Source organism: Pan paniscus, chromosome X (assembly GCF_029289425.2).
Source record: "Pan paniscus chromosome X, NHGRI_mPanPan1-v2.0_pri, whole genome shotgun sequence".
NCBI lineage: Eukaryota > Metazoa > Chordata > Mammalia > Primates > Hominidae > Pan > Pan paniscus.
Genome location: NC_073272.2, coordinates 75,216,110 through 75,243,116, shown reverse-complemented (window position 1 = coordinate 75,243,116; position 27,007 = coordinate 75,216,110). Strand labels below are relative to the sequence as shown.

Genomic DNA, 27,007 nt, shown 5'->3' with positions numbered 1-27,007 from the left:
ATACTATGCAGCCATAAAACAGGATGAGTTCACGTCCTTTGTAGGGAGATGGATGAAGCTGGAAACCATCATTCTCAGCAAACTACCACAAGGACGAAAAACAAAACACTGCATGTTCTCACTCATAGGTGGGAATTGAACAATGAGAACACATGGACACAGGAAGGGGAACATCACACGCTGGGCCCTGTTGTCGGGGGGTAGGGGGGAGGGATAGCATTAGGAGATATACTTAATGTTAAATGAAGAGTTAATGGGTGCAGCACACCAACATGGCACATGTATACATATGTAACAAACCTGTATGTTGTGCACATGTACCTTAAAACTTAAAGTATAATAAAAAAAAAAACAGTGCCTAGCACATGGTAAGCAGTCAGTAAGTTTCAGCTATTATTACTGTGAGAATCTGGGGACAGAGCCAGCACTCACAGAACAGTCAGGTGGTGAGGAGTCTGCAGTCTTTGGCATGGCTAGTTGTGTCCCAGGATCTGCATTCCAGAACTTCCATTCTGACACAAGATAGAGTGTTGCCTAGCAAATGTATACTCAAAGTCCCGCTGTTCTAGAATTTTATAAAGTTGGGCTCTTAGTCAAAGCGAAGGAAGGAAGGGTCCTTTCAAATAAAGAATTTACTAACAAAGCATTTTTTTCCTGCCAGTGAAATCAGTGAGGAATTCCTGTAGATTTTATCATAACATGTAACAAATCTAGACCTCACCAAACCTTTTCTCTTCTTGCTCTCCTTTTCCTTTTAGATGTTTATTATCTCTCATACAGAATATTTCCCGTTTTCTGTTTCACTTCTTTCCATCTGTCGTCCATTCTTTTCAAAGTGGTATTTGTATAAATCAACTCCCAATAGACTTTTCACTGCTCAACTTAAATGTTCATTTCCTCACCACTACTTGATGAACAAATCCCCGATTCCTCTGCTGAATACTTAAGGTTCACTATATTAGCTCCATTCCACTATTTTGAGTGATTTGCATCCATACTTAATTAACTACATGGTTAGTATTTTTATATTAAATTTATTTTAAATTCAGTTTTTATAATAAAGCAAAATGGTATTTTTGGTCTACAGTTCCATGAATTTTTACACAGGCATAGGCTCATATAACACTATCATAATCATGACAAAAGACAGCTACAGTATCCAAAATACTCCCTCATGCTATTACTTTGTAGTCATATCCTATCACCACCCTTAACTCCTGAGACCCACTAATCTGTTTTTCGACACTTTAATTTTGTCTTTTTGAGAAGGATCTATAAATGGAATATTATTCTATGCAACATTTTGAGACTAGCTTTTTTCATTCAGTATAATGCCTTTGAGAATTGTCCAACTTGCATCTATGTATAGCTTATTCCTATTTGTTCCTGAGTAATATTCCATGGTATAAATGTACTGTAATTTGCTTATTCATTTACTTGTTAAAGGCATCTGGATTTTTCCTACCTTTTAGCTATTATGAATAAAGCCAGTATAACATTTGTGTACAAAGTTTTGTGTGGATATATGTTTTCTTTTTTTTTGGTTAGAAAAAATATTGTTTTTATTTGGAAAATATATTTAAAACTCAGCATAAAACAAAACCAAAGAACAAATACAATTAAACCTAAAAGTGAAACATTTAATTCTACTGCTTCCTATTTCTCCAGATCCATGTTAGCTAAACATGTCACCTGTTACATTTTTAATGTACTTTCACTAATATTTCTGGTGGGCTTAATTTGGAAGGGAGAGTAGAATTACTCTGTGATACTTTGGAGGCATGTCTTACTGGCTACAGGATGGGACAATGAATTTTTGGGCAGCTCTACAGAGCTTAGCCATGTCCCACTGCAAAGGAGACTAGCAAAGAAAGAAAGGAAAGGCATCAGATGCAGATGATGGGAGCCTAGGCAGGACGGCACTGAGAAGAAAAAGAGAGTGAAAAATGGAAGGAAGATAACAGTGAGGCAGGTATGCTGGGAAATTATAGAAAGAGCTCTATCAATAAACCTTGTGCCTCAAAATGGCCAAACTTTCAGAGTATTCCACAGACAAAGTAAAGTTTTTAAAAACTCTGTTAGTTACATGCTTGCTAGTCTTCTATTTTGAATGAGTAAAACCCTATCTAACAATTACCAATAATCATATCTTCAGTGCCACCGAAGGCTTTAAAAATGATACGCTTTGATATTTTCCAATAGTTACATTTCTTTATTCCTTTCTTAGTCTCATTTTTTAAAATATGAGAAATGCTCCTTTTTATTTTTTTAACTAAACTGAAAGTCATGAAACAATTCTGAAATAATAATGGCATTACTTATCTTAAGCTACCCAAATGAGGGGTTAACGGTTTGCCATAATTATTATTGAGTGATTTTCCTGGATGACATCTAACTATTCAAGTAAAGATAATGTTTCAAAAATTTATTTGTGGGTACTTAAAAACTAAATTATCATTAATTTAAAGTCTTCTCAATTTTCTTCTTTATTGACTTCAAGGAAGCATTTATACAGATGTCTGTTCACTGGAAAAATCTTGAACCATTGGCTACATTTAAAAATCATGACAAAACCAAATTGAGTAAGTGAAGATAGAGTTAAGAGGCTGACAATGAAGTAGAGAGATGGCCAAATCTTTGATAGGCCCACCTGCTGTTGCTTTCTACTTTTGATTTCCTGAATCAGAGTAAGAATACACTGACCATCACATTACAGTCATTTTTTTTTTTTTTTTAGGGAGCATGGTATAAAAACTTTAATTGGTTTTATTTTTGCTGCCATTTTTCAGTGTGTATCTGTCTCCCTTCCTCATTTTTAACCCTCTTGAGACTGGATAGAGATTTCCCAAGCAAGTATAAAAGTAATTATATTCAAAGACAGATTTTTTTTTTCTTCCTAAAGGTATCAAGTTAATTGTCTTTTCTGGGGCTAATTGTCTTTTCTTTGGTCCAGGTGTGAAATGACAGCTTGGTGCCGATGATAGTTTCCATTTGTAAGTCCTTTTCATATACATGATCTCATTTTGTCCTCCAGATGTCTCTGTGGCTTGTTCTTTTCGTTCCATTGCTCAGATGAGTAAACTGAGGTCCCACTTGGCAAAGCTCGCAGAACCAGTGTCAGCTCTGCTGTGAATGCTGCTGTTTTCCCATCTTGTTCTACCACTACACAACACAGCAGTGGGGAAGCTACAGGGTTCCTTGTTCTCTAGCTGGCCAGAGCCCCTGAGCTTCCCTGTGGCTGGCAAAGGCAAGTTGGCTTGAGACAATGTTTTCACTGGTTGGTAGGAGAATGAAGACCTCCCCAGCAATGCAGCGAGTTCGAAAAGGAGCATAGCTTTATGCAATAGTTTCCTGGGACAGCTCTAACAAAGTACCAGCAACTGGGTGGCTTAAGACAACAAAAATTTATTAGCTCATAGTTCTGGAGGCCAGAAGTCTGAAACCAGGGTGTTGGCAGGGCCACGGTCCCTCTGAAGTCTCTAGGGAAGATTCCTTCCTCGCCTCTTCCCGGCTTCTGGTGTTACCGGCAATCCTTGGCGTTCCTTGGCTTGTAGTGGCCTCACTCCAGTGGCCACTTCCATCATCACATGGTTGTCTTCCCTGTGTCTCTGTGTCCACATCTCTCTATCTCTCTAAGGACACTAGGGATTAGATTTGCAGTCCGGCCTACTACAGTATGACCTCATCTTGACTTGATGACATCTGTAAAGACCCTGTATTCAAATAAAGTCACATTCACAGGTACCAGGTGTTAAGATTTCAACATGTCTTTCTCAGCCCACAACACCTCATCTTAGTCTAGCCTTCCTGCTGGTTTGATTTAAAAATTACCCTTTTAATACACAAAATTATAGTGCTCATAGATGGTAGTTTTTATTTTATAAATGTATGAGACTCAGAAAAACAGCAAACCCTTATATTTTTATCACTCAAATGAACAACTGACATATGTTTTCTTACAATATTTTTTAAGAACAAAAATATTACAAATGTAGATTTAAAAACTAATGTTAACCATCTTCACACATTATCTTCTCTTTTTGCAGAGAGCAGTGGTTCTCAACCAGGACAGTTTTGGGGGTGCTATTGTCATCTAGTGGGTAGAGGGCAGGGATGTTGCCAATCATCCAGCAATGCAAGGAGAGCCTGCAACAAGGAATTATCTAGTCCTAAATGTTAATAGCATTCAGGTTGAGAAACTCTATTTTAAAGATAAGAATAATCATGATATTGACCTGCATCCTTCTAGAAATATTATTCATTCTTTTTCATACATTTATAAGTCCGAAAGGTATTGTATTGTGGTATTGTATTGTGCATGAGTATTCTCTTTTCTCTTCTTAATTTATTATTATTATACTTTGAGTTTTAGGGTACATGTGCACAATCTGCAGGATAGTTACATATGTATACATGTGCCATGCTGGTGCGCTGCACCCACTAACTCGTCATCTAGCATTAGGTATATCTCCCAATGCTATCCTTCCCCAATCCCCCCACCCCACGACAGTCCCCAGAGTGTGATGTTCCCCTTCCTGTGTCCATGTGATGTCATTGTTCAATTCCCACCTATGAGTGAGAATATGCGGTGTTTGACTTTTTGTTCTTGTGATAGTTTACTAAGAATGATAATTTCCACTTTCATCCATGTCCCTACAAAGGACATGAACTCATCATTTTTTATGGCTGCATAGTATTCCATGGTGTATATGTGCCACATTTTCTTAATCCAGTCTATCATTGTTGGACATTTGGGTTGGTTCCAAGTCTTTGCTATTGTGAATAATGCCGCAATAAACATACGTGTGCATGTGTCTTTATAGCAGCATGATTTATAGTCCTTTGGGTATATACCCAGTAATGGGATGGCTGGGTCAAATGGTATTTCTAGTTCTAGATCCCTGAGGAATCGCCACACTGACTTCCACAATGGTTGAACTAGTTTACAGTCCCACCAACAGTGTAAAAGTGTTCCTATTTCTCCACATCCTCTCCAGCACCTGTTGTTTCCTGACTTTTTAATGATTGCCATTCTAACTGGTGTGAGATGGTGATCTCATTGTGGTTTTGATTTGCATTTCTCTGATGGCCAGTGATGGTGAGCATTTTTTCATGTGTTTTTTGGCTGCATAAATGTCTTCTTTTGAGAAGTGTCTGTTCATGTCCTTTGCCCACTTTTTGATGGGGTTGTTTTTTTCTTGTACATTTGTTGGAGTTCATTGTAGATTCTGGATATTAGCCCTTTGTCAGATGAGTAGGTTGCGAAAATTTTCTCCCATTTTGTAGGTTGCCTGTTCACTCTGATGGTAGTTTCTTTTGCTGTGCAGAAGATCTTTAGTTTAATTGGATCCCATTTGTCAATTTTGGCTTTGGTTGCCATTGCTTTTGGTGTTTTAGACATGAAGTCCTTGCCCATGCCTATGTCCTGAGTGGTAATGCCTAGGTTTTCTTCTAGGGTTTTTATGTTTTTAGGTCTAATGTTTAAGTCTTTTATCCATCTCGAATTGATTTTTGTATAAGGTGTAAGGAAGGGATCCAGTTTCAGCTTTCTCCATATGGCTAGCCAGTTTTCCCAGCACCATTTATTAAATAGGGAATCCTTTCCCCATTGCTTGTTTTTCTCAGGTTTGTCAAAGACCACATAGTTGTAGATATGTGGCGTTATTTCTGAGGGCTCTGTTCTGTTCCATTGATCTATATCTCTGTTTTGGTACCAGTACCTTGCTGTTTTGGTTACTGCAGCCTTGTAGTATAGTTTGAAGTCAGGTAGTGTGATGCCTCCAGCTTTGTTCTTTTGCCTCAGGATTGACTTGGCAATGTGGGCTCTTTTTTGGTTCCATATGAACTTTAAAGTAGCTTTTTCCAATTCTATGAAGAAAGTCATTGGTAGCTTGATGGGGATGGCATTGAATCTGTAAATTACCTTGGGCAGTATGGCCATTTCCACGATATTGATTCTTCCTATCCACAAGCATGGAATGTTCTTCCATTTGTTTGTATCCTCTTTTATTTCCTTGAGCAGTTGTTTGTAGTTCTTCTTGAAGAGGTCCTTCACATCCCTTATCAGTTGGATTCCTAGGTATTTTATTCTCTTTGAAGCAATTGTGAATGGGAGTTCAATCATGATTTGGCTCTCTGTTGGTCTGTTATTGGTGTATAAGAATGCTTGCGATTTTTGCACATTGATTTTATATCCTGAGACGTTGCTGAAGTTGCTTATCAGCTTGAGATTTTGGGCTGAGATGATGGGGTTTTCTAGATATACAATCATGTCATCTGCAAACAGGGACAATTTGACTTCCTCTTTTCCTAATTGAATACCCTTTATTTCCTTCTCCTGCCTCATTGCCCTGGCCAGAACTTCCAACACTATGTTGAATAGGAGTGGTGAGAGACGGCATCCCTGTCTTGTGCCAGTTTTCAAAGGGAATGCTTCCAGTTTTTGCCCATTCAGTATGATATTGGCTGTGGGTTTGTCATAGATAGCTCTTATTATTTTGAGATATGTCCCATCAATACCTAATTTATTGAGAGTTTTTAGCATGAAGGGTTGTTGAATTTTGTCAAAGGCCTTTTCTGCATCTATTGAGATAATCATGTGGTTTTTGTCTTTGGTTCTGTTTATATGCTGGATTACATTTACTGATTTGCGTATATTGAACCAGCCTTGCATCCCAGGGATGAAGCCCACTTGATCATGGTGGATAAGCTTTTTGATGTGCTGCTGGATTTGGTTAGCAAGTATTTTATTGAGGATTTTTGCATCAATGTTCATTAAGGATATTGGTCTAAAATTCTCTTTTTTCGTTGTGTCTCTGCCCGGCTTTGGTATCAGGATGATGCTGGCTTCATAAAACGAGTTAGGGAGGATTCCCTCTTTTTCTATTGATTGGAATAGTTTCAGAAGGAATGGCACCAGTTCCTCCTTGGACCTCTGGTAGAATTCGGCTGTGAATCCATCTGGTCCTGGACTCTTTTTGGTTGGTAAGCTATTCATTATTGCCACAATTTCAGATCCTGTTATTGGTCTATTCAGAGATGCAACTTCTTCCTAGTTTAGTCTTTGGAGAGTGTATGTGTCGAGGAATTTATCCATTTCTTCTAGATTTTCTAGTTTATTTGCGTAGAGGTGTTTGTAGTATTCTCTGATGGTAGTTTGTACTTCTGTGGGATCGGTGGTCATATCCCCTTTATCATTTTTTATTGTGTCTATTTGATTCTTCTCTCTTTTTTTATTCGTCTTGCTAGCGGTCTATCAATTTTGTTGATCCTTTCAAAAAACCAGCTCCTGGATTAGTTAATTTTTTGAAGGGTTTTTTGTGTCTCTATTTCCTTCAGTTCTGCTCTGATTTTAGTTATTTCTTGCCTTCTGTTAGCTTTTGAATGTGTTTGCTCTTGCTTTCCTAATTCTTTTAATTGTGATGTTAGGGTGTCAATTTTGGATCTTTCTTGCTTTCTCTTGTGGGCATTTAGTGCTACAAATTTCCTGCTACACACTGCTTTGAATGCGTCCCAGAGATTTTGGTATGTTGTGTCTTTGTTCCTGTTGGTTTCAAAGAACATCTTTATTTCTGCCTTCATTTCGTTATGTACCCAGTAGTCATTCAGGAGCAGGTTGTTCAGTTTCCATGTAGTTGAGCAGTTTTGAGTGAGATTCTTAATCCTGAGTCCTAGTTTGATTGCACTGTGGTCTGAGAGATAGTTTGTTATAATTTCTTTTCTTTTACATTTGCTGAGGAGAGCTTTACTTCCAAGTATGTGGTCAATTTTGGAATAGGTGTGGTGTGGTGCTGAAAAAAATGTATATTCTGTTGATTTGGGGTGGAGAGTTCTGTACATGTCTATTAGGTACAGTTGGTGCAGAGCTGAGCTCATTTCCTGGGTATCCTTGTTGACTTTCTGTCTCGTTGATCTGTCTAATGTTGACAGTGGGGTATTAAAGTCTCCCATTATTAATGTGTGGGAGTCTAAGTCTCTTTATAGGTCACTCAGGACTTGCTTTATGAATCTGGGTGCTCCTGTATTGGGTGCATATATATTTAGGATAGTTAGCTCTTCTTGTTAAATTGATGCTTTTACCATTATGTAATGGCCTTCTTTGTCTCTTTTGATCTTTGTTGGTTTAAAGTCTGTTTTATCAGAGACTAGGATTGCAACCCCTGCCTTTTTTTGTTTTCCATTTGCTTGGTAGATCTTCCTCCATCCTTTAATTTTGAGCCTATGTGTGTCTCTGCACATGAGATGGGTTTCCTGAATACAGCACACTGATGGGTCTTGACTCTTTATCCAATTTGCCAGTCTGAGTCTTTTAATTGGAGCATTTAGTCCATTTACATTTAAAGTTAGCATTGTTATGTGTGAATTTGATCCTGTCATTATGATGCTAGCTGGTGATTTTGCTCGTTAGTTCATGCAGTTTCTTCCTAGTCTCGATGGTCTTTACATTTTGACATGATTTTGAAGCGGCTGGTATCAGTTGTTCCTTTCCATGTTTAGCGCTTCCTTCTGGAGCTCTTTTAGGGTAGGCCTGGTGGTGACAAAATCTCTCAGCATTTGCTTGTCTGTAACGGATTTTATTTCTCCTTCACTTATGAAGCTTAGTTTGGCTGGATATGAAATTCTGGGTTGAAAATTCTTTTCTTTAAGAATGTTGAATATTGGCCCCCACTCTCTTCTGGCTTGTAGATTTTCTGCCGAGAGATCTGCTGTTAGTCTGATGGGCTTCCCTTTGCGGGTAACCCGACCTTTCTCTCTGGCTGCCCTTAACATTTTTTCCTGATTTCGGCTTTGGTGAATCTGACAATTATGTGTCTTGGAGTTGCTCTTCTCGAGGAGTATCTTTGAGACATTCTCTGTATTTCCTGAATCTGAATGTTGGCCTGCCTTGCTAGATTGGGGAAGTTCTCCTGGATGATATCCTGCAGAGTGTTTTCCAACTTGGTTCCATTCTCCCCGTCACTTTCAGGTACACCAATCAGACGTAGATTTGGTCTTTTCATATAGTCCCATATTTCTTGGAGGCTTTGCTCGTTTCCTTTTATTCTTTTTTCTCTAAACTTCAGTTCCCACTTCATTTCATTCACTTCATCTTCCATCGCTGATACCCTTTCTTCCAGGTGATTGCATTGGCTCCTGAGGCTTCTGCATTCTTTAGGTAGTTCTCGAGCCTTGGTTTTCAGCTCCATCAGCTCCTTTAAGCACTTCTCTGTATTGGTTATTCTAGCTATACATTCTTCTAAACTTTTTTCAAGGTTTTCAACTTCTTTGCCTTTGGTTTGAATATCCTCCCATAGCTCGGAGTAATTTGATCGTCTGAAGCCTTCTTCTGTCAGCTCGTCAAAGTCATTCTCCATCCAGCTTTGTTCCGTTGCTGGTGACTTACTGCGTTCCTTTGGAGAAGGAGAGGCGCTCTGCTTTTTAGAGTTTCCAGTTTTTCTGCTCTGTTTTTTCCCCATCTTTTTAGTTTTATCTACTTTTGGTCTTTGATGATGGTGACGTACAGATGGGTTTTTGGTGTGGATGTCCTTTCTGTTAGTTTTCCTTCTAACAGACAGGACCCTCAGCTGCAGGTCTGTTGGAGTACCCGGCCATGTGAGGTTTCAGTCTGCCCCTGCTGGGGGGTGCCTCCCGTTAGGCTGCTCAGGGGTCAGGGTTCAGGGACCCACTTGAGGATGCAGTCCGCCTGTTCTCAGATCTCCAGCTGTGTGCTGGGAGAACCACTGCTCTGTTCAAAGCTGTCAGGGACATTTAAGTCTGCAGAGGCTACTGCTGTCTTATTGTTTGTCTGTGCCCTGCCCCCAGATGTGGAGCCTACAGAGGCAGGCAGGCCTCCTTGAGTTGTGGTGGGCTCCACCCAGTTAGAGCTTCCAGGCTGCTTTACCTAAGCAAGCCTGGGCAATGGCAGGCGCCCCTCCCCCAGCCTCGCTGCCGCCTTGCAGTTTGATCTCAGACTGCTGTGCTAGCAATCAGCAAGACTCCGTGGGCATAGGACCCTCTGAGCCAGGTGCGGAATATAATCTCCTGGTGCGGCGTTTTTTAAGCCCGTCGGAAAAGCGCAGTATTCAGGTGGGAGTAACCCAATTTTCCAGGTGCTGTCTGTCACCCCTTTCTTTGACTAGGAAAGGGAACTCCCTGACCCCTTGCGCTTCCCGAGTGAGGCAATGCCTCGCCCTGCTTCGGCTCATGCAAGGTGCACCCACTGTCTGGCACTCACTAGTGAGTTGAACCCGGTACCTCAGATGGAAATGCAGAAATCACCCGTCTTCTGCATCGCTCACGCTGGGAGCTATAGACCGGAGCTGTTCCTATTCAGCCATCTTGGCTCTATACTCCCATTTTCTACACAACAAAGTAAAAGTATTAGAGAACGCTAACAAATACTTCATACTATGGAATGCAAAAAGGAGAATAGCATTCATTCATCATAAGTAGAATCTTGCTGGGCAAAGAATATAAGGAGGACAGAAATTTCATGAGAAAATGATAAGGTGATTGCTAAAATATGCATAATAACAGGTAAGAATAATCTAATAAAGAACTTTAAAATATCTATTACCTGGTGTTTGGAAACCAGAGTTATCTCAAAGAAAAACACATCTAAAAGTTCTCACAGGATTCTGTGAAGATTTTTTGCAGTGGAGGAAGTGGGTGTGAAGGGGGCAATGCATTTGCAATGAAATTTGACTTCTCCATGAGCAAGACATCCTTAATGTATTTTTTAAAAAGTTATTTAAAAGGAATTCCTATTTATAACATTTTCCCAATAAAAATCCAAAGTTAAGACATTTTACTCATGTCAAGTATGCTACTCCTCAGCAATATTTTTGGTCACCTGCACTCACAATTTATAAAAAGAAATTTAGTTTATTGCTTCAAGGAAATAAAGGTTATCCACATTTTCCAAATTGTTGTAAAAAGAAATCACTATAGAAAAAGTATTAAGGGCTGGGCACGGTGGCTCATGCCTGTAATCCCAGCACTTTGGGAGGCCTAAGCAGGCAGATCACAAGGTCAGGAGATGGAGACCACCCTGGCTACCACGGTGAAACCCCATCTCTACTAAAAATACAAAAACAAAATTAGCTGGGCGTGGTGGTGGGTGCCTGTTGTCCCAGCCACTCTGGAGGATGAGGCGGGAAAATGGCATGAACCCAGGAGGCAGAGCTTGCAGTGAGCCGAGATTGCACCACTGCACCCTAGCCTGGGCGACAGAGCAAGACTCTGTCTCAAAAAAGAAAAAAAAAAGAAAAAAAAGAAAAGAAAGAAAAAGTATTAAGAATAAAAATAGAATTATTAAATTCTAGTGACTTCCTAAATTAGATCTATTCAGTTTGCCTTATCTAACCCAGGTTAACCTACTGCCAACTTCCCACCTGCAAACATAGGCACAGGTATGATCTTCTTCTGGAGTCCCTAGTGGACATGTGATAGCTAGTAACAAAAGTTGCATGAGAAAACTGAAGTTTAATACTTAAAATAACCAAGTGAATGAAACAAACCCAGAATAGAAAGTAAAGCCTCTAGAAGAGGCACTGCCAATTTTTAGCAATGTCTATGTATTTTAATCCTTGGATGTTAAAAATGCAATGTTAAGTATAAATACTAGTTTGGGGAAAAATTATATCTAGTCTTTAACCACACAGGTTTTCTTTGGTTCACCTTAAAAAAAAGAATATTTTATTCAATTTAACATATAAGCAAACATATGTTCATTTATTTTCCTTTTGTTTCTACTCTCCTGCACTCTCTCACTTATTTGTTTCAGTAGACAAGAAATGCACCATATCCCCCTGCCTGGATGGGTGTTTTTGGAGAAGAACAAGCATATAGACTAAAATCCTCTGTTTGGAAACCAGCCCAATTCAAGGAGGGTTCTGATGCACTGCGGTGAATTTTTGGCAATGAGCGGGTCAGCAGCTTAATAGAGGTGAGAATTTGGGGAAAGAGTGGTCTCTCATCTCTTTTCTTTTTGAGGCACTCTGCCATTAATCTCTTCATGGCTTTTGGACAGTTACTCCGTACCTTACTGAGATCTGGAGATAGGTATCCTTGTCCCACCATAAAAATTATCTGGTCCCTGTTGTTGATGTTTGAATAAGGCAAGTGTCCAGTCATCAATTCATACAGAACAATCCCAAATGCATATACATCTGACTGAAAGCTGTATGAATTTTTATCTTGCAGTCTGATGACTTCTGGTGCCATACACAAAAAAGATCCAGACAACTGTTCAAACTGATGGGACCCACTCCATCAAGATTTCACTGTGGCTAGACCAAAATCACCTATTTCCACTGTGAGGTCTTCATGAAGAACTATATTATTACTCTTGAGGTCTCTGTGGATGATTGACTTGGCGTGTCAGTAATCCATGCCCTGTGCAGTCTGTTGTGCAATATCTATAAGTTTGATCATCTCAGATTTGGTCTCAATTATATGGAGATGGTAATACAAGCTGGAGCCCTAACACCACTGGGTGACAATAGCCAGTTGTGGCTTTGTGGAATAGCCCATGAAGAGTAAGATATTCATGTGTTATGTTTTCCTGAGTACTCCTCCTTCATTTTGAAGGCTTCTAACTGCTGAGGTGTAGGTGCTGCCACATTCAACATTTTCACTGCCACAACACCATGCCACTTTCCCTTGTAGACTGTTCCAAATGATCCAGATCCAATTCTTTGTCCCACTGTAATCTGCCCATCAGGAATCTCCCAATCATCATTCAAGTCCTGTCTACCAAGTGTTTTCATTTGATTCCTGTCTTCTGAGGATGAAGATGACTTCCTTTCTCGCTGAAGTCCTGGAGATTTCTGTAAGACTTTCACGTTAGTGAGTGACCCAGGCAGGGGGTGTGGCAGACAAACCTGTGGTTGAGCCTCCAACACCACGAAATCCTTGGTCTCTGATCAAGTCATCAATATCGTCAGGTTCTATTGTGCTTATACACACATTGGGAGCTGATGAGGACCGGTCTCGCCCAAATTGATTTCAGTGATCTTCATCTGCTGGTCGGAAGGGCTGTGGAATTGGAGTGGATTTTGAAGGAGACAGATTGGTGAGAATTTGGGGACCAGTAGAGTCTGAGGGGGGTGCCGAAGGAGATGATCCAGATGTAAGGGCAGTCTCTGCTAAGGAGGCCTCTTCCTGGGGTATTGAGTGGCGTTCAAAGAACTTGGAGAAAAACAACAAATCAAGATGGTCATAATTAACAAACATCAGTGGAACAACTGTACTACAACACTGGTGAAATTTATAACCACATGTTTGACAGCGGAAACCCTGGAAAAGCAGCTTTTGACAAAAGTCACAAAATGCTAAGGTGAAAAATGTTTTTCGTACAAAGTTGTGTGTTGTAAGTGGAACATTCTCCAACACTTCCACATGCAATTCTTCTCCAGCAAGCCAGGAAACACCAGTGTCCTGGTCAATTGTTTTCTTCTCTCCATCCTGAATTCTGTAAATAGCACCGCACTCTGGGATTAGACCTCTCATCATCAGTGCTTTCATTAGACTGTCTCCGACTGTAACTCCACACCTTGCAGGTACCACTGTCCTCTGCTTGTTGGGCAGGAAGACTCTAACAATAGGTTTTTGTGGTGACTTGGGGTTGCTCCATGTCACATCTATGGGATTTTGAAAAACTGAAAGAGATAAAGGTTTTTTGAAAAACTGAAAGAGAAAAACTGAAAGGCTAAAAGAGGAAGAAGACTTAACGGTGTCCATTGATGCAGAGCTAGAAACAGAACAATCAGTTCCGTTCCCCAGACATTCCAATAACTGTTGTTGTCTTTGTTGGAGTGTATCTAGCTTGCTGGTGTATTCCTCATAGGCCTCCAGATATATTGATGGTGGAATATACTCCCCAAAAAATTTGTATAATAGGGCCTCTATATGTTCCTGTGTCAACTTAATTGATTATTTGTTTGATATTCCATACTTTGTGGTATTTTTCCTACTGGTTCTTTCTTTTCTTAACTTCTTTGGGATTAATTTTTATTAATCATTTGTTCTCTTCTGTTGGTTTAAAAGTTAAAAGTCTGGTTTCTACATTTTTAGAAGATAACCTCCACGGGAATGGCAGGATCCACAGCCGAAGAGGCCGCAGCGCCAGCGCCGGCCTCAGGCTCCACGTCCCCGTTGAATAGAGCCTCACCGGGCTCCGCACTGCCACCACCGCCACTGCTCAGTGCCGCCATCTTATCATATGTTTTCATTTATCTGGGATAAATGCCCCCAAATTCAGTTACTGTGTCATGTGGTAATTGCATGTTTACTTTTTAAAGAAACTTCCAAGCTGTCAAGGACAAGGCAGGTGAAGGCAGTCAAGGGCAAAACAATAATAGCAATAACAATAATAATAATGATAAGGCAGACTCACTCCAAAAGGGAGAATACTAAGGATGCTGGACAAGGTCTTAAGATGGCACAGCTAAAAGACAAAATAAAAGCTTTATAGCTTTGTTCTTATGCTGATCAACAGTGCAGCTCCAGAAGAGTGAAGTTAAACAGAATGGTCAAATTCCTTTATTGCTCCTCCCCATACACTGACTACCAAAGCAAGATGACTTGCTACCTCAGTAACTATGATTCCACCTTTACTTAATAGCATTAAGGATGGCCGAATAGACTGCAACAGAGAGATATTAGGTTCTTCATTTTGTAGGGCTGGGGCTACAGAGAAAAATAAATAGCAAAGAGTCTTAGAAGCAAATACTTCCCCAAATCTCCCAGAATAGGCTATCCAGCTGTACTACCTACCTCCATTTTCCCAGAACTGGTAGAGCTTCAGGAGAACATGGCTTGAAACATGCCCCTAAATAGTAGGTTTTAAGGGCCTATACTACATTTAAATCATTCTATGTTAAGTATTTGAGACATTTACAAGTATAGAAGTTAGAAAAATTGGGTTTAAGTGGATAAAGTGCCAGAGCAGGAAGTCAATGGAGTGTAATGGTTAAGGATGTGGATACTGACAGACTATGGCTGATATTCCTAACATACAAAGAACTCTTAAAAATTGAATGAATAAAACCAAAAACCCAATAGAAAAATAGGGAAAATACATAAACAGACAATTCACACAAAAGATATAAAAACTATCCTCAAACATATGAAAAGATGTTCAAACTCAGAATTAGAGAAATGCAAAGTAAAAATACACTGAGACACAATTTCTCACCTATCAGACTGGCAAAAAAAATGACAACATATTCTGTTGGTGAAGCTGCGAGGAAACAGGCACTCTCATACGTTCATGGTGAGAAAGCAAACTGCTACAACACTTCTGGTGGCAAATCTGCAATACCTAATAAATCTACACATGTCCTTACTTTTTTTAAAAAAGTAACACATTTATTGAAATAAAATTTACCTACTATACAATTCACCCATTTAAAGTGAATACACCCATACAATTTAATGATTTTTCATAAATTCACAGTTGTGTAACCATCACCACAATCAGTTTTACTTCATTTTCATCACCTCTAAAATAAATTGCATTCACAGTAGCAGTCGCTCCTCATTTCCCCTCATAGCTCTCCCCACCCCTATCACTGGGGTGGGGAGAGCAACCACTAATACCTACTTTCTGTCTCTAAATAGCAGAGAGGCATATGGGAAGATATAAGACTGAACATTCACAGCAATCATGGGGAGAATACTAGACTTGCACAGGTTATAAAATTGAGGATTCAAGCTATATTTACCTAAATTCCCAGGGAAAGGGAAGTTCTAAGTCACATCTCTTTAAAAGTGAATGACACTCTTGATTTTAGACCAGGTATACCACTCTCCCTTCTAAGTCAACCTCGAGAAATTTGCTTTTAAGAATAAAAGAGAAGCTCTTGAATTATGCCTCATTGAGTCATGGCATCCACATGATTCTAGAAAGAATATCAGAAGTTCTATACCAAGAAGCCCTCCAGACAATCAAGGAAGTTTAGCAGCTCTGGAGTTGCTAGATATTACTGATAGCTCTTTATCATCCTTTCATAATGACTACTCCATTAAATTACTTTTCCAGAAAAGGAAAGAGTTATACAGAAAATAGTTTTGCACTCCAGGAGCTAAAAACTATTTCTCTCATAATATTGGCCTATGAATATCCAACCATTTACCCAGGCAAATTATTTCTCTGTTACTAATTTTCAAAAAAAGTTGGTCATGGCTAAAGGCAGCTACCCAATGTGAGAAAAGAAAGTTGATGATCAAGGCCATTACTGAGACATGAATATATCACATTGAAAAATCCCAAAATTTCATGGAGGTCTAATGTAGCTATCACAACTTACAGCATCAGAGGCCAGAAAAACTCAGTCTATACCAAGTGAGGTAGACTTTCTTTTATAGATAACTTTCCCTTTTCCTATTATCCTGAAGTTAAAACAGGCCCCCAATCTTAGGAGGTAGCAGAGGAATATGATTCTGAAAGATTATCTGGCCTGAGAACATTCTGATTATCAATTTCAGCTATAGCACAGTAGATAAATGGTGAGCGATAAAGATTTAATTTAGCAGGCCTGAGACTGCTATTCTTAGAAGGGCCTAGTTACAAGGTTGGCCCTTAGCTGACATCTTCAACCTTGGTTCTGGAGTATTCTCAGTCAACAGATAACTTATTAGGGAGGCACACTGTAGATTATATGTGCAAGCTATATGATTTTTGCTGAACACCTACCTTCCTGCTGAATCTGGCAATTTGGCATGTGCCAGGCAGGGAGTGCTTGTGTGATTAGTCCCCAGTAAAAATCTTGGGTCCTGAGTCTCTAGTGTGCTTCCATGGTAGAAATCATTTCACACAAGTTGCTGCATTTTCATTGCTGGGCTAAACGTGCACTCTGTGTCACCCCTCTTAGAGAAGGAGAGCATACAAGGCTTGCACAGGGATTTCTCTAGACTTCACCTGTGTCTTTTTCCTTTATAATCTAGTTGTTTATCCTTATTGCATCACTAGAATAACTCTTAACCGTCCATAAAACTATGTGCAGGCAAGATGATGGAATAGAAAGCTCCACCAATCATCCCCATCACAAGGACACCAAGTTAACAACTATCTACACAGAAGAAAAAAAATACCTTCATAAGAACCAAAAATCAGGTGAGCACTCATAGTACCTGGATTTAACTTCATATTGTTGAAAGAGGCACTGAAGAGACAAAAGTCCTGAATTGCTGATGCTACCCCTCCTCCACTCTGGCAGCCACAGAGTGGTGCAGAGAGCTTCTCTAGGCACTGGGGGAAAAAGAACACAGCAGTTATTACCCAATGAACTCAGTGATGTCCAGTTAGAGCAGAAAGAAAAACCAGACCAAACTCAGCTGATGCCCACTTACGAAGGGAGCATTTAAATCAGACCTTGCCAGAGGAAAATTATCAATTCTAGAAGTCCAAACTTGAGTGCCTGCAAACCTCACCACTAAAGACAATAGCATCCTGTGTCCCCAAGTAAACTTGAAAAGCAGTCTAGGACATAAGAACTGCAACTCTTAGGTGAGTTCTAGTGCTAAATTAGGCCTGGAGACAGTGAACTGAGTGAGCACATGACATACTAAGACATCAGCTGGGGCAGCCAAGGTAATATTGCCATCACCCCTCCGTAACTTCAGGCTGCACAGCTCATGGCTTCAAAAGAGAATCCTTCCTTCCACTTGAGGAGAAGAGAGAGAAGAGAGGGGAGAACTTTATCTTACATCTAAGATACCAGCTAAGCCACAGCAGGATAGGGCACTGGTCAGAGTCCTAAGGGCCCCATTCTAGGCCCTAGATCCCAGACATTTCTAAACACACCCTGGGCCAGAAGATAACCTGCTGCCTTGAAGGAAAGGACCCAGTCCTGACAGCATTTATCACATGCCAACTGAAGAGCCTTTCGACCCTAAATAATGAGCAGTGACACCTGCCTTGGGTGAATGGCTAAGACTTGTTGGCTTCAGGTGAGACTCACAGCACATGACCAGCTGTGGTGGCTACAGGGCAAAACTCCATCTGCTTGAGAAAAGCAGAGAAAAAAAGAAAGGGGACTTTGTCTTTCACATTAGGTACCAGCATGGCCACAGTGGGGTAGAGCAATTCCAGGACTTGAATCTTGGACAGCATTTCTGGACCTGCCCTGGGCCAAAGGTGAGAATATTGTCCTGAAGGGTGAGTCCCAGGCCAGGGAGCATTCATAACAAGCTGACTTAAGAGACTTTGGGTGTTAAGGGAGTATAAGCAATAGTCTGGCAGTACTCTTTGTGGGCTGGGGTGGCAGTAGCTAGGAAATGAGGTTCCTTTGCCTTTGAAAAGGGGAGGGAAGAGTTTTAAAAAATGTGTTTTGTGGTTTGACTGCCAGCACAGTCACAAAGCAATAGAACACTTGGTAGACTTCAAAGGAATTTGACTGTAGTCCGTGAATTCCAAACAGCACTTCTGGACCCACCAGGGAATTGGGGGACCTTGCCTCCCTGAAAGGAAGGACACAGTCCAGGCTGGCTTTGCCACTTGATGATTGTAGAGCCCCAGGACTTTGAGCGAACACAGGAAGTAGAAAGGGAGTGGTCACAGCAGGCCTTAGGCTAGATCCAGCACTGGGCTGGCTTCAGGTCTGACCCAGTATAGCCATAGTGCTGGTGGCCACAGGGTTGCTTGTGCCACCCATTCCCAGCTTTAGGTGGCTTAGAAAGAGAGATTCTTTTTTGGAAGAAAGTAAGGGAAGAGAACAAGTCTCTGCCTGGTAATTCAGAGAATTCTTCCCCAACTTGTCCAAGACCATGAAGAGGATACCTCTATAAGTCTGTGAAAACCACAACATTACTATATTTGGGGTGTCCCCTAGAGCAGAAGCAGCTTAGGTCATGACACCCAAGTCCTTTCAAATACTAGAAAACCTTCCCAAGAAGGGCAGCTACAAATAAGCCCAGAGTGAAGACTATAATAAACACCTAACCTTTCAATGCCCAGACAAAAAAGAACACCAACTAGCATCAATATCAACCAGGAAAATATGACTTTATCAAATGAACTAAATAAGAGCCCAGGATGAATCCTGGAGAAACAGAGATATGTGACTTTTCAGACAAAGAATTCAAAATAGCTGTGTTGAGAAAAATCAAATAAAAAAGCATTCCTACAGGACTTAGATAATAACCTCAAAAGGACAAACTAAGAGTTATTGCCCTAAAACAGGAAGTAGAGAAAAAGACAGGAATAGAAAGTTTATTCAAAGGCATAACAGAGAATTTTCCAAACCCAGAGAAAGATATCAATATCTAAGTAAAAGAAGTTTGAAGAACACCAAGCAGATTTAACCCAAAGGAAACTACCTCAAGACATTTAATAATCAAACTCCCAAAGGTCAAGGATAAAGAAAGGATCCTAAAAGCAGAAAGAGAAAAGAAACAAATAACATACAAGGGAGCTCCAAAACATCTTGCAGCAGACTTTTCAGTGGAAACCTTACAGGCCAGGACAGAGTAGCATGACATATTCAAAGTGCTGAAGGAAAAAAACTTTTACACTAGAAAGGTATATCCAGAAAAAATATCCTTCAAACATAAAAGAGAAATAAAGACTTTCCCAGACAAACAAAAGCTGAGGAATTTCATCAATACCAGACCTGTCCTATAAGAAATGTTAAGAGCAGTATTTCTTGTGATAGTTTACTGAGAATGATGATTTCCAATTTCATCCATGTCCCTACAAAGGACATGAACTCATCATTTTGTATGGCTGCATAGTATTCCATGGTGTATATGCGCCACATTTTCTTAATCCAGTCTATCATTGTTGGACATTTGGGTTGGTTCCAAGTCTTTGCTATTGTGAATAATGCCGCAATAAACATACGTGTGCATGCGTCTTTATAGCAGCATGATCGCAAGAACAAAAAACCAAACACCACATATTCTCACTCATAGGTGGGAATTGAACAATGAGATCACATAGACACAGGAAGGGGAACATCACACTCTGGGGACTGTTGTGGGGTGGGGGGAGGGGGGAGGGATGGCATGAGGAGATATACCTAATGCTAGATGACGAGTTAGTGGGTGCAGTGCACCAGCATGGCACATGTATACATATGTAACTAACCTGCACAACGTGCACATGTACCCTAAAACTTAAAGTATAATAAAAAATAATAATAATAATAAAAAGAGCAGTATTTCAACCAGAAATAAAAGGACAATAATGAGCAATAATCATCTGAAAGCACAAAACTCACTGGTAGTAGTAAGTACACAGAAGAACACAGAATATTATAACACTGTAACTGTGGTGTGTAAACTACTCTTATCCTAAGTAAAAAGACTAAATAATGAACCCATCAAAAATAATGACTACAACAAATTTTCAAGACATAGCCAATACAATAAGATATAAATAGAAACAACAAAATATTAAAAAGCGAGGGACGAAGTTCAACCATAAGGTTTCTACTTGTTTTCTTTTGCTCATTTGTTTGTTTATGCTAACAGTGTTAAGTTATCAGGTTAAAACAATGGGTTGTAAAATAGTATTTGCAAGCTTCATGGCAACCTCAAACCTAAAAACATACAATGGAGACATAAAACATAAAAAGTAAGAAACAAAATCATATCACCAGAGAAAATCCCCTTCACTAAAGGAAGACACAAAGGAAAGAAGGAAGGAAGAAAAGACCACAAAACTACTGGAAAACAAATAACAATATGGTGAAAGTAAGTTTTTACTTACCAATAATAACATTGAATGAAAATGGACTAAATTATCCAATCAAAAAGACACAGACTAGCTAAATAAATAAGTAAAAAGACCCACCGATGTGTTGTCTACAAGAAACACACTTCACGTATAAAGACACACATAGCCTGAATATAAAGGGAGAGGAAAAAGTTATTCCATGTCAATGAAAAAAAAAAAAAAGTAGGAGTAGCTATACTTATGTCAGCCAAAACAGATTTCAAGACAAAAGCTATAAGAAGACACAAAGAACATCACTACATAATGATAAAGGGGTCAATTCAGCAAGAGGACATAACGATTATAAGTATATATGCACCCAACACTGGAACACTCAGATATACAAAGCAAATGTTACTAGAGCTATAGAGAAAGATAAGACCTGGTACAATAATAGCTGAAGACTTCACCACCCCACTTTCAGCACTGGACAAAGCTTCCAGACAGAAAAATCAACAAAGAAATATCAAACTTCATCTGCACTATAGACCAAATGGTTCTAATAGATAATTACAGAACATTTCATCCAATAACTACAGACTACACATTCTTTTCCTCAGCACAGGGATCATTCTCAAGGACAGACCATATGTTAAGTCACAAATCATAATACATTCAAAAACACTGAAATAATATCAAGTAGCTTCTCTGAAGACAGTGGAATAAAACTAGAAATAAATAACAAGAGGAATTTTGGAAATGATACAAATACATGGAAATTAAACAATATGCTCCTAAATGACAAGTGGGTCAATGAAGAAATTAAGAAAAAAAAATGAAAAATTTCTTGAAACAAATAATAATGGAAACACAATACACCAAAACCTATGGGACACAGCAAAAGCAGTACTCAGAGGGAAATTTATAGCTATAAGTGCCTACATCAAAACAGAGAAAAAACTTCAAACAAAAAAATTGATGATGCGTCTTAAAGAACTAGAAAAGAAAGAGCAAACCAAACTCAAAACTAATACAAAAAAAGAAATAACAAAGATTAGAGCAGAAATAAATGAAATTGAAATAAAGAAAACAATACAAAAGGTCAATGAAACAAAAAGTGGCTGTTTTTGAAAAGTTACACAAAATTGACAAAGTTTTACTTAGACTAAGAAAAAAAGAGAGGAATTAAAGTAAATTAAATCACAAATGAAAAAGGAGACATTACAACTGACACTGCAGAAATTCAAAAGATTGTTAGAGATTCAAAAGATTGTTAGTGGTTACTAGGAGTAACTATATGCCAATAAATTGGAAAATCTAGAAGAAATAGACAAATTCCTAGATACATACAAGCTATCAAATGTTTTTTACCAAATGTTTAAAGAAGAACTAATATTAATTCTACTCAAACTATTCCCAAATACAGAGGAGGAGGAAATACATCCAAACTCATTCTATAAGGCCAGTAGTACGATGATACCCAAACCAGAAAAAGACATTAAAAAAAAAAAAAAACTACCGGACAATATCTCTGATAAATACTGATGCAAAAATCCTCAAACAATACTATCAAACTGAATTCAACAATACATTAGAAAGATCATTCCTCATGACCAAGTGAGATTTATCCCTAGGACGCAAGGATGGTTCAATACACACAAATGAATCAATATGGTATATCATATCAACATAACAAAGGATAAAAATTATATGAGCACTTCAATTTATGCTGAAAAAGTTTATAAAATTCAACATCACCTCAGGATAAAAATGCTTAAAAAATTGTGTATAGAAGGAGCAGCACACCTAAACACAATAAAAGCCACATATGACAGACACACAGCTAGTATCATACTGATCCTAGCTAGAACAATCAGACAAAAGAAAGATATAAACAGCATCCACATTAGAAAGAAAGAAGTCAAATTATCCTTGTTTGCTGATGGTATAATCTTATATTTGGAAAATCCTAAGACTCCACAGGAAAACTGTTATAACTGATAAATTCAGTAAAGTTTCAGGATACAAAATCAACATACTAAAATCAGTAGCATTTCTATATGCCAACAGTGAACGATCTGAAAAAGAAATTTAAAAAGTAATTCCATTTACAATAGCTACACATGAAATTAAATACTCAGAAATTAACTCAACCAAAGAAGTGTAAGATTATTATAATGAAAACTATAAAACACTGATGAAGAAAATTAAAGAGGACACAAAAATATTGAAAGATATTCAATGTTCATGTATTGGAAAAATAGTATTTTTTAAACGTTCATACTACCCAAAGCAATCTACAGATTCAATGCAATCCTTATCAAACTACCAATGACATTCTTCACAGCAATAGAAAAAAATTCTAAAACTTATATGGAATAACAAAAGACCCAGAATAACCAAAGCTATCCAAAGAAAAATGAACAAAATCGGAGGAATCACATTATCTGACTCAAATTATACTACATAACTATATGACTCAAATTATACTACATAACTATAGTAACCCAAATAGCATGGTACTGGCATAAAAACAGACATGCAGACAAATGGAACAGAATACAGAACCCAGGCACACATCCACCCACCCATTGTTGAAGTCATTTTTGACAAAGTTACCAATAGCATACACTGAGGGAAAGACAATCTTTTTGAGAAATGGTGCTGGGAAAACTGGATACCCATATGACAAAAAATAAAACTAGACCCCTATCTCCTGCCATATACAAAAATCAAATCAAAATGGATTAAATACTTAAATCTCAGATCTCAAACTATGAAGCTACTAAAGAACACATTGAAGAAGATCTCTAGGACATTGGTCTGGGCAAAGTCTTCTTGAGCAATACCCCACAAGCACAGGCAACCAAGGCAAACATGGACAAAAGCTTCTTCACAGTAAAGGATACGATCAACAGAGTGAATAGACAACCCACAGAATGGGAGAAAATATTTGCAAACTACCCATCTGACAAAGGATTTATAACCAGAATATATAAGCTCAAACAAATCTACAGGAAAAAATCTAATAATCCCATCAAAAAATGGGCAAAATATTTGGATAGACCTTTCTCAAAAGAAGACATACAAATGGCAAGTAGGCATAAGAAAAGATCATTAGAGCAATGCAAATCAAAACTATAATGTGATATCATCACATCCCAGTTAAAATGAATTATATCTAAAGACAGGCAATAACAAATGCTGGTGAGGATGTGGGGAAAAAGAAAGCCTCATATAGTGTTGGTGAGAATGTAAATCAGCACAACCACTATGGAGAACAGTTTGGAGGTTCCTCAGAAAACTAAAAATTGAGCTACCATAAAATCCAGCAATCCCACTGCTGGGTTATTGCAGGATCGGGCCAGCAGCCCGCAATGCAACGGGGCTCTTTCTTTGTTCCCAGACAGATCGGCAGGTCAAGAAATAATAGACACACACAAGATAGTGAAAGCTGGGTCCGGGGGTGTCACCGCCTTCTGGTCCTATGATGCCACCAATGCACTGGATATACCAACATTTATTATTAAGTTTAGTGAGGGTGGGGGTAGGTTAGTGAGGGATTTAGGGTCATTTGATTATGAGGTGAGATGGTCACATGGGGATGAAGTAATTCTTTAACATAACATCTGTATGCAGAAGTACAGTATACAGAGATAAGAATTTACAATATAGTGTGTCTATCAGTAATTTCTAACAGAGCCTTAAAACTGAAACACAGTCTTTCCATAACCTATGATTAGCAAGATATTTATCAGCAGTAACAGTTGCAGCAAAAGCTGGTTACAAACAATCCATAGAAACAGGACGTGAAGCTAGACAACTGGTTAGACCAGAAATTCTCAGAAGGGAGTATGTCTTAACCCTAAAGAGGCCTAGAAGAGCCGTGGCAAGATGAAGGCGTTTATAGCCCTACCTTATCCATATGAAAAGGCACCCCTCATGTGTCCATTTATAGGCCCTCCACAAGGGTCGCAATCCATTCCCAGAGCTATGAACATCTGCTTTTCTGGGATAGGAATCTTGGTGGTATGAAACCTCCCTGACTGCACGTCCATTCATAGGCTCTCTGCAGGAGGAAGCACATCACATGCTGTTGGCTCATTCTGGCAGTCCAACCTGGCATTGTCTTTACACAATCCTGCATGCAATTTTATATTTACAATAATCAGGAGCATTTCATCTTTTATTCCATAGCAATAGTTTCAGGGGGTCTCCCTACACTGGGTATATACCCAAAGAAAGGAAATCAGTATATAAAAGAGATATCTGCACTTTTTGTTGCAGCACTTTTTACATTAGCTAAGACTTAGAAGCAACCCATGTGTCCACCATCAGATGAATGGATAGAGAACATTTGGTACATAAACACAATGGAGTACTATTCAGCCATAAAAAAGAATGAGATCCAATAATTTACAACATAGACAGAACTGGAGATTACTATGTAAAGTGAAATAAGCTAGGCACAGAAAGGCAAACATCACATGTTCTTGCTTATTTGTGAGATCTAAAACTCAAATCAATTGAACTAATGGATATAAAGAATAGAAGGATGGTTACTAGAGGCTGGGAAGGGTATGGGGGCTGAGGAGGAGGTGGGGATGGTTAAAGGGTACAAAAAATATACAATAAATAAGACCTGCTATATTTAGCACAATATAAGTCTTGTATATTTTTAAATAACTTAAAGAATGTAATTGGATTGTTTGTAATTCAAACGACAAATGCTTGAGTAAATGGATAGCCCATTCTCCATGATGTGCTTATTTCACATTGCATGCCTGTATCAAAACATCTCATGTACCATATACATGCATACATATATGTGTGTGTGTGTGTGTGTGCATATATATATATAAATACACACTATGTCCCCACTTTTTTTAAATAATAAAAAGATTTATAAAAGACTATATGCAGAGCCCTGTGTGTCTTTCTAGCAAATCACAAAACACGGGGATAATCTTGGAAACTTCTCACATAACATGCTTATTCAACTAACTACTAGCAACTAGTCCCAATGTTCAAAGAGTGTTCTATGTCATAAAAAGAGTAGCCTAAACTTCAGGTACGTGGTTCTTCTTCACTACCTTAAAAAGCCACTGCAGCCCATTCAAAACTCTTAACATGGCTAGTAAGTGAAAAGAAAATCATTCATTCGTGCAAAAGATATTTATCAAGCACCTACTATATGCCAGGCATGGTTCTTTTAGACTGAGGACACAGAGTGTTTAGATGGACAGGCACTGCAATCCCAAATGTATTATTCTATCCTATCTTGACCACCAAATTCTCCATTAAATACCATTTCATTGTACTTCAACATGGATCTTTCTCCTTCTTAAAGATATGATACCATATTGGAAGTGGTAGAATCCTCATTAAGATGATAGGTTTTATACCCTTTCCCGAACTCCCATTCACAACTAGTATTGCCACTTTGTTTATCGAAGAAGTGTCTCATTTCCATGAACTTCATAAAACCTGAAAGTTGACCAAAGATCTCACTTAATATCCGGGTTCTAAAAAGCACTATTGAGAGACTTCTATAACACTGACCCACAATTTCCCCCATACTTAATATTAAGCAATACTACAACCCTGTCAGGCCCCATAGTACCCAGAAGGGATAAAAACCACCCAAGAAGATATACTATAAGACAGCTGAAAAGCTCCATGGGAGATATAAATGTGTGGCATGCTGCCTTCTCCTTTTCAGACCTGTCATCATTATCTAACATTGACAATAATATTTGTGGCTACTGAAAAACCATGCCAGCCTTTCAAGTTCCAATTGCTTCCCACCCAAACTATGTTAATATCTATTCCACCACTCCCTGCTAGGTCCTACCTATCAATGTCATCCCATGCCTCTCCAACTGCCTAGGAAACTTCATATGGGAAATCAGAATACATAGTGAAATAAGTATTTGACTGCCATTGATACTAATCAGTTCCAATACTTAGCGCAATTGGACAGATATCAGCTAGAAGAGCAGTTATAGGAGCTTTCCTGCTACCACAAAACATTTTAAAATATGTCGGAATTTTCCTTCAGGAAAATCTAGGAACAGTGTGCACCAACTCAGTAAAGGGTTATGTCTACCATTTTTCTGTTAATCTGACTGACCCACATAAGTATCATACATTGGCTGACTCATAAACCTAAGCTACATATACTAACAGGCATTTTAGTAATCACCTCAGACCTCTCACACCACCTCTAAAAGCATATTCTCATTCTCTCATTCTTTCCGACTACACCAACAACCCACTCCGGTTGTTGCTGCCATTGATTCCAAGTTGTCTGCATTTATTCTTGCTCTCATCTTTTAATCTCCCTGGTTCTGGATGTCTGGCTTT

General features: G+C 38.8%; 1 long non-coding RNA gene and 1 pseudogene across 1 annotated transcript in view; both read right to left on the bottom strand.

Moving 5' to 3' along the window:
- Positions 1–27,007, bottom strand: part of LOC134729782 (uncharacterized) — a 142,239-nt gene that overhangs the window by 75,015 nt on the left and 40,217 nt on the right. The window lies entirely within an intron of this gene.
- On the bottom strand, positions 10,658–14,232 carry LOC100983348 (serine/threonine-protein kinase B-raf-like; annotated as a pseudogene).